Source organism: Panulirus ornatus, chromosome 9 (genome assembly GCF_036320965.1).
Source record: "Panulirus ornatus isolate Po-2019 chromosome 9, ASM3632096v1, whole genome shotgun sequence".
In the NCBI taxonomy this organism is placed as follows: domain Eukaryota; kingdom Metazoa; phylum Arthropoda; class Malacostraca; order Decapoda; family Palinuridae; genus Panulirus; species Panulirus ornatus.
Window position 1 is genome coordinate 37,798,112 of NC_092232.1, and position 7,838 is coordinate 37,805,949.

A 7,838-nucleotide genomic window follows, 5' to 3' on the forward strand; every position below is an offset into this window, starting at 1 on the left:
CAAATTGGAGGTGGAAAGATGGAGTGAAAAAGATTTTGTGTGATCGGGGCCTGAACATGCAGGAGGGTGAAAGGAGGGCAAGGAATAGAGTAAATTGGATCGATGTGGTATACCGGGGTTGACGTGCTGTCAGTGGATTGAATCAGGGCATGTGAAGCGTCTGGGGTAAACCATGGAAAGCTGTGTAGGTGTGTATATTTGCGTGTGTGGACGTATGTATATACATGTGTATGGGGGGGGTTGGGCCATTTCTTTCGTCTGTTTCCTTGCGCTACCTCGCAAACGCGGGAGACAGCGACAAAGTATAATAAAAAAAATATAAAAAAATATATATATATATATATATATATATATATATATATATATATATATATATTATCCCTGGGGATAGGGGAGAAAGAATACTTCCCACGTATTCCCTGCGTGTTGTAGAAGGCGACTAAAAGGGAAGGGAGTGGGTGGCTGGAAATCCTCCCCTCTTATTTTTTTTTTTAATTTTCCAAAAGAAGGAACAGAGAAGGGGGCCAGGTGAGGTTATTCCCTCAAAGGCCCAGTCCTCTGTTCTTAACGCTACCCCGCTAATGCGGGAAATGGCGAATAGTACGAAAAAATGTATATATATATATATATATATATATATATATATATATATATATATATATATATTTTTTTTTTTTTTTTTTTTGCCGCTGTCTCCCGCGTTTGCGAGGTAGCGCAAAGAAACAGACGAAAGAAATGGCCCAACCCACCCCCATACACATGTATATACATACGTCCACACACGCAAATATACATACCTACACAGCTTTCCATGGTTTACCCCAGACGCTTCACATGCCTTGATTCAATCCACTGACAGCACGTCAACCCTGGTATACCACATCGCTCCAATTCACTCTATTTCTTCCCCTCCTTTCACCCTCCTGCATGTTCAGGCCCCAATCACACAAAATCTTTTTCACTCCATCTTTCCACCTCCAATTTGGTCTCCCTCTTCTCCTCGTTCCCTCCACCTCCGACACATATATCCTCTTGGTCAATCTTTCCTCACTCATTCTCTCCATGTGACCAAACCATTTCAAAACACCCTCTTCTGCTCTCTCAACCACGCTCTTTTTATTTCCACACATCTCTCTTACCCTTACGTTACTTACTCGATCAAACCACCTCACACCACACATTGTCCTCAAACATCTCATTTCCAGCACATCCATCCTTCTGCGCACAACTCTATCCATAGTCCACGCCTCGCAACCATACAACATTGTTGGAACCACTATTCCTTCAAACATACCCATTTTTGCTCACCAAGGTAATGTTCTCTCCTTCCACACATTCTTCAAGGCTCCCAGAATTTTCGCCCCCTCCCCCACCCTATGATCCACTTCCGCTTCCATGGTTCCATCCGCTGCCAGATCCACTCCCAGATATCTAAAACACTTCACTTCCTCCAGTTTTTCTCCATTCAAACTCACCTCCCAGTTGACTTGACCCTCAACCCTACTGTACCTAATAACCTTGCTCTTATTCACATTTACTCTTAACTTTCTTCTTTCACACACTTTACCAAACTCAGTCACCAGCTTCTGCAGTTTCTCACATGAATCAGCCACCAGCTCTGTATCATCAGTGAACAACAACTGACTCACTTCCCAAGCTCTCTCATCCCCAACAGACTTCATACTTGCCCCTCTTTCCAAAACTCTTGCATTCACCTCCCTAACAACCCCATCCATAAACAAATTAAACAACCATGGAGACATCACACACCCCTGCCGCAAACCTACATTCACTGAGAACCAATCACTTTCCTCTCTTCCTACACGTACACATGCCTTACATCCTCGATAAAAACTTTTCACTGCTTCTAACAACTTGGCTCCCACACCATATATTCTTAATACCTACCACAGAGCATCTCTATCAACTCTATCATATGCCTTCTCCAGATCCATAAATGCTACATACAAATCCATTTGCTTTTCTAAGTATTTCTCACATGCATTCTTCAAAGCAAACACCTGATCCACACATCCTCTACCACTTCTGAAACCACACTGCTCTTCCCCAGTCTGATGCTCTGTACATGCCTTCACCCTCTCAATCAATACCCTCCCATATAATTTGCCAGGAATACTCAACAAACTTATACCTCTGTAATTTGAGCACTCACTCTTATCCCCTTTGCCTTTGTACATTGGCACTATGCACGCATTCCGACAATCCTCAGGCACCTCACCATGAGTCATACATACATTAAATAACCTTACCAACCAGTCAACAATACAGTCACCCCCTTTTTTAATAAATTCCACTGCAATACCATCCAAACCTGCTGCCTTGCCAGCTTTCATCTTCCGCAAAGCTTTTACTACCTCTTCTCTGTTTACTAAATCATTTTCCCTAACCCTCGCACTTTGCACACCACCTCGACCAAAACACCCTATATCTGCCACTCTATCATCAAACACATTCAAGAAACCTTCAAAATACTCACTCCATCTCCTTCTCACATCACCACTACTTGTTATCACCTCCCCATTTGCGCCCTTCACTGAAGTTCCCATTTGCTCCCTTGTCGTACGCACTTTATTTACCTCCTTCCAGAACATCTTTTTATTCTCCCTAAAATTTAATGATACTCTCTCACCCCAACTCTCATTTGCCCTTTTTTTCACCTCTTGCACCTTTCTCTTGACCTCCTGTCTCTTTCTTTTATACGTCTCCCACTCAATTGCATTTTTTCCCTGCAAAAATCGTCCAAATGCCTCTCTCTTCTCTTTCACTAATACTCTTACTTCTTCATCCCACCACTCACTACCCTTTCTAATCAACCCACCTCCCACTCTTCTCATGCCACAAGCATCTTTTGTGCAATCCATCACTGATTCCCTAAATACATCCCATTCCTCCCCCACTCCCCTTACTTCCATTGTTCTCACCTTTTTCCATTCTGTACTCAGTCTCTCCTGGTACTTCCTCACACAAGTCTCCTTCCCAAGCTCACTTACTCTCACCACCCTCTTCACCCCAACATTCACTCTTCTTTTCTGAAAACCCATACAAATCTTCACCTTTGCCTCCACAAGATAATGATCAGACATCCCTCCAGTTGCACCTCTCAGCAGGCGGGGAGTGCTCATCCTCCTCGAAGGCTCAGATTGTGGTGCCTAAATGTGTGTGGATGTAACCAAGATGTGAAAAAAGTAGAGATAGGTAGTATTTTTGAGGAAAGGAACCTGGATGTTTTGGCTCTGAGTGAAACGAAGCTCAAGGGTAAAGGGGAAGAGTGGTTTGGAAATGTCTTGGGAGTAAAGTCAGGGGTTAGTGAGAGGACAAGAGCAAGGGAAGGAGTAGCAGTACTCCTGAAACAGGAGTTGTGGAAGTATGTGATAGAATGTAAGAAAGTAAATTCTTGATTAATATGGGTAAAACTGAAAGTTGATGGAGAGAGATGGGTGATTATTGGTGCATATGCACCTGGGCATGAGAAGAAAGATCATGAGAGGCAAGTGTTTTGGGAGCAGCTGAATGAGTGTGTTAGTGGTTTTGATGCACGAGACCGGGTTATAGTGTTGGGTGATTTGAATGCAAAGGTGAGTAATGTGGCAGTTGAGGGAATAATTGGTATACATGGGGTGTTCATTGTTGTAAATGGAAATGGTGAAGAGCTTGTAGATTTATGTGCTGAAAAAACACTGATGATTGGGAATACCTGGTTTAAAAAGCGAGAGATACATAAGTATACTTATGTAAGTAGGAGAGATGGCCAGAGAGCGTTATTGGATTACGTGTTAATTGACAGGCGTGCGAAAGAGAGACTTTTGGATATATATATATATATATATATATATATATATATATATATATATTTATATATTTCTTTTCTTTCTTTCAAACTATTCGCCATTTCCCGTATTAGCGAGGTAGCGTTAAGAACAGAGGAGTGGGCCTTTGAGGGAATACCCTCACCTGGCCCAATTCTCTGTTCCTTCTTTTGGAAAATTAAAAAAAAACGAGAGGGGAGGATTTCCAGCCCCCCGCTCCCTCCCCTTTTAGTCGCCTTCTACGACATGCTGGGAATACGTGGGAAGTATTCTTTCTCTCCTATCCCCAGGGAACTATATATATATTTATATATATATATATATATATATATATATATATTTTTTTTTTTTTTATTTTGCCGCTGTCTCCCGCGTTTGCGAGGTAGCGCAAGGAAACAGACGAAAGAAATGGCCCAACCCACCCCCATACACATGTATATACATACGTCCACACACGCAAATATACATACCTACACAGCTTTCCATGGTTTACCCCAGACGCTTCACATGCCTTGATTCAATCCACTGACAGCACGTCAACCCCGGTATACCACATCGCTCCAATTCACTCTATTCCTTGCCCTCCTTTCACCCTCCTTCATGTTCAGGCCCCGATCACACAAAATCTTTTTCACTCCATCTTTCCACACAGAATGGAAAAAGGTGAGAACAAAGGACGTAAGGGGAGTGGGGGAGGATTGGGATGTATTTAGGGAAGCAGTGATGGTTTGCGCAAAACATGCTTGTGGCATGAGAACCACGGGAAGTGGGCAGATAAGAAAGGGTAGTGAGTGGTGGGATGAAGAAGAAAGATTATTAATGAAAGAGAAGAGAGAGGCATTTGGATGATTTTTGCTGGGAGATAATGCATATGAGTGGGAGATGTATAAAAGAAAGAGACAGGAGGTCAAGAGAAAGGTGCAAGAGGTGAAAAGAGTGCAAATGAGAGTTGGGGTGAGAGAGTATCATTAGATTTTAGGGAGAATAAAAAGATGTTTTGGAAGGAGGTAAATAAAGTGCGGAAGACAAGGGAACAAATGGGAACATCAGTGAAGGGGGCTAATGGGGAGGTGATAACTAGTAGTGGTGATGTGAGAAGGAGATGGAGTGAGTATTTTGAAGGTTTGTTGAATGTGTTTGATGATAGAGTGGCAGATATAGGGTGTTTTAGTCGAGGTGGTGTGCAAAGTGAGAGGGTTAGGGAGAATTATTTGGTAAACAGAGAAGAGGTAGTAAAAGCTTTGCGGAAGATGAAAGCTGGCAAGGCAGCGGGTTTGGATGATATTGCAGTGGAATCTATTAAAAGAGGGGGTGACTGTATGTTGAGTGGTTGGTAAGGTTATTTAATGTATGGATGGTTCATGGTGAGGTGCCTGAGTATTGGCGAAATGCTTGCATAGTGCCATTGTACAAAGGCAAAGGGTATAAAAGTGAGTGCTCAAATTACATAGGTATGAATTTCTTGAGTATTCCCAGGTTATTATATGGGAGGGAATTGATTGAGAGTGTGAAGGCATGTACAGAGCATCTGATTGGGGAAGAGCAGTGTGGTTTCAGAAGTGGTAGAGGATGTGTGGATCAGGTGTTTGCTTTGAAGAATGTATGTGAGAAATACTTAGAAAAGCAAATGGATTTGTATGTAGCATTTATGGATCTGGAGAAGGCATATGATAGAGTTGATAGAGATGCTCTGTGGGAGGCAAGTTGTTAGAGGCAGTGAAAAGTTTTTATTGAGGATGTAAGGCATGTGTACGAGTAGGAAGAGAGGAAAGTGATTTGTTCTCAGTGAATGTTGGTTTGCGGCAGGGGTGCGTGATGTCTCCATGGTTGTTTAATTTGTTTATGGATGGGGTTGTTAGGGGGGTGAATGCAAGAGTTTTGGAAAGAGGGGTAAGTATGCACTATGTTGTGGATGAGAGAGCTTGGGAAGTGAATCATTTGTTGTTCGCTGATGATACAGCGCTGGTGGCTGATTCATGTGAAAAACTGCAGAAGCTTGTGACTGAGTTTGGTAAAGTGTGTGAAAGAAGAAAGTTGAGAATAAATGTGAATAAGAGCAAGGTTATTAGGTACAGTAGGGTTGAGGGACAAGTCATTTGGGAGGTAAGTTTGAATGGAGAAAAACTGGAGGAAGTGAAGTGTTTTTGATATCTGGGAGTGGATTTGGCAGCGGATGGAACCATGGAAGCGGAAGTGAATCATAGGTTGGGGAGAGGGCAAAAGTTCTGGGAGCGTTTAGAAATGTGTGGAAGTCAAGAACGTTATCTTGGAAAGCAAAAATGGGAATGTTTGAAGGAATAGTGGTTCCAACAATGTTATATGGTTGCGAGACGTGGGCTATTGATAGAGTTGTGCAGAGGAGGGTGGATGTGCTGGAAATGAGATGTTTGAGGACAATATGTGGTGTGAGGTGGTTTGATCGAGTAAGTAATGAAAGGGTAAGAGAGATGTGTGGTAATAAAAAGAGTGTGGTTGAGAGAGCAGAAGAGGGTGTTTTGAAATGATTTGGTCACATGGAGAGAATGAGTGAGGAAAGATTGACCAAGAGGATACATGTGTCAGAGGTGGGGAACAAGAAGTGGGAGACCAAATTGGAGGTGGAAAGATGGAGTGAAAAAGATTTTGAGTGATTGGGGTCTGAATATGCATATGGGTGAAAGGCATGCAAGGAATAGAATGAATTGGAACGTTATGGTATAATGGAGTCGACGTGCTGTCAATGGATTGAACAAGGGCATGTGAAGTGTCTTGGGTAAACCATGGAAAGTTCTGTGGGACCTGGATGTGGAAAGGGAGCTGTGGTTTCGGTGCATTATTGCATGACAGCTAGAGGCTGAGTGTGAACGAATGTGGCTGTGTTGTCTTTACTTAGCGCTACCTCGTGCACATGCGGGGGGATGGGGTTGTCATTTCATGTGTGGCGGGGTGGCGACAGGAATGAATAAAGGCAGCAAGTATGAATTATGTACATGTGTATATATGTATATATATGTATACGTTGAAATGAATAGGTATGTATATGTGCGTGTGTGGATGTGTATCTATAGACATGTGTATGTGGGTGGGTTGGGCCCTTCATTCATCTGGGAGTCCACTGGGAAAATGAAACACAATAAGTTCCCTGGGGATGGGGAGAAAGAATACTTCCCACGTATTCCCTGCGTGCCATAGAATTTCTAAGATTTTTATACCTAGGAAGATATCTGATTGTGCATAAGCATTAAGGAAACCATTGTGTTGTGTGCGTAGATGAAAAGTCACTTTCACTGGCAATGTTTTGGGTTTAATTTTTAGTAAAACCTTGGAAATATGTATTTGCGAATCTCAGATTTACTAGTTATAATGTTTTGACAAAGATTATTTCGCTTGGTTTATGATTACCATACCCATGTTATTTTGTGTTTCAGGAAAAAAATATGCATACTGTATAGCCCAAGTTTTATATTAAATTGGACAGTGATTTTAATACATTTGAAGGTGAATTGAGAGATTAGCTTTATGGTCAAATATTCTTGCTGTTGCTAGTTTCTCAGTCTTATATGATTTTGTGGGACATTTGAATTTTCATGTTTTTAAGATATGATTTTTTTCCAGACTCAGCCATGAAGGAAATGACTAAGAGTGCATCCCGTTAGTCATAATTTGCTGTTAACTCTTTAAACACACCAATGTAGATTTTGGATGAAAAACAACCACTGCATGTTTAGCAGGAGTTGCAGGACTTACTGATGTCCTCAGGATGGAGGCTGATAGCATACAGAGGGTAAGATTTTGTTTTTGATATATTGTAAAATAGTCCATTTAACTGTTACAAGTGGAAGTATCTCATGGTAAAGTAGAAAATGTATAGAAGACTCATTAAGCCACATACCCATTGACCATATCTCAGATTTTCCCTTTGCTGGTACCCCACTGTCGTATCAGTTGAATTCAATTCACAGAAACCATTTTATCTGAAAGGAATTATGATTTATTATTTTTTATCCTAAACCTTCACTGATATTTAAATCC

General features: G+C 41.6%; 1 protein-coding gene across 3 annotated transcripts in view; it reads left to right on the forward strand.

Annotated features, from left to right (window-relative positions):
- LOC139750350 (uncharacterized) overlaps positions 1-7,566 on the forward strand; it is a 205,117-nt gene extending 197,551 nt beyond the window's left edge. For all 3 annotated transcript variants that reach the window (XM_071665035.1, XM_071665036.1, XM_071665037.1), the window contains exon 11: positions 7,422-7,566. The gene's annotated coding sequence lies outside the window, so the exon portion shown is untranslated. The remainder of the gene's footprint in view (positions 1-7,421) is intronic.
- Positions 7,567-7,838: the final 272 nt, after the last annotated feature.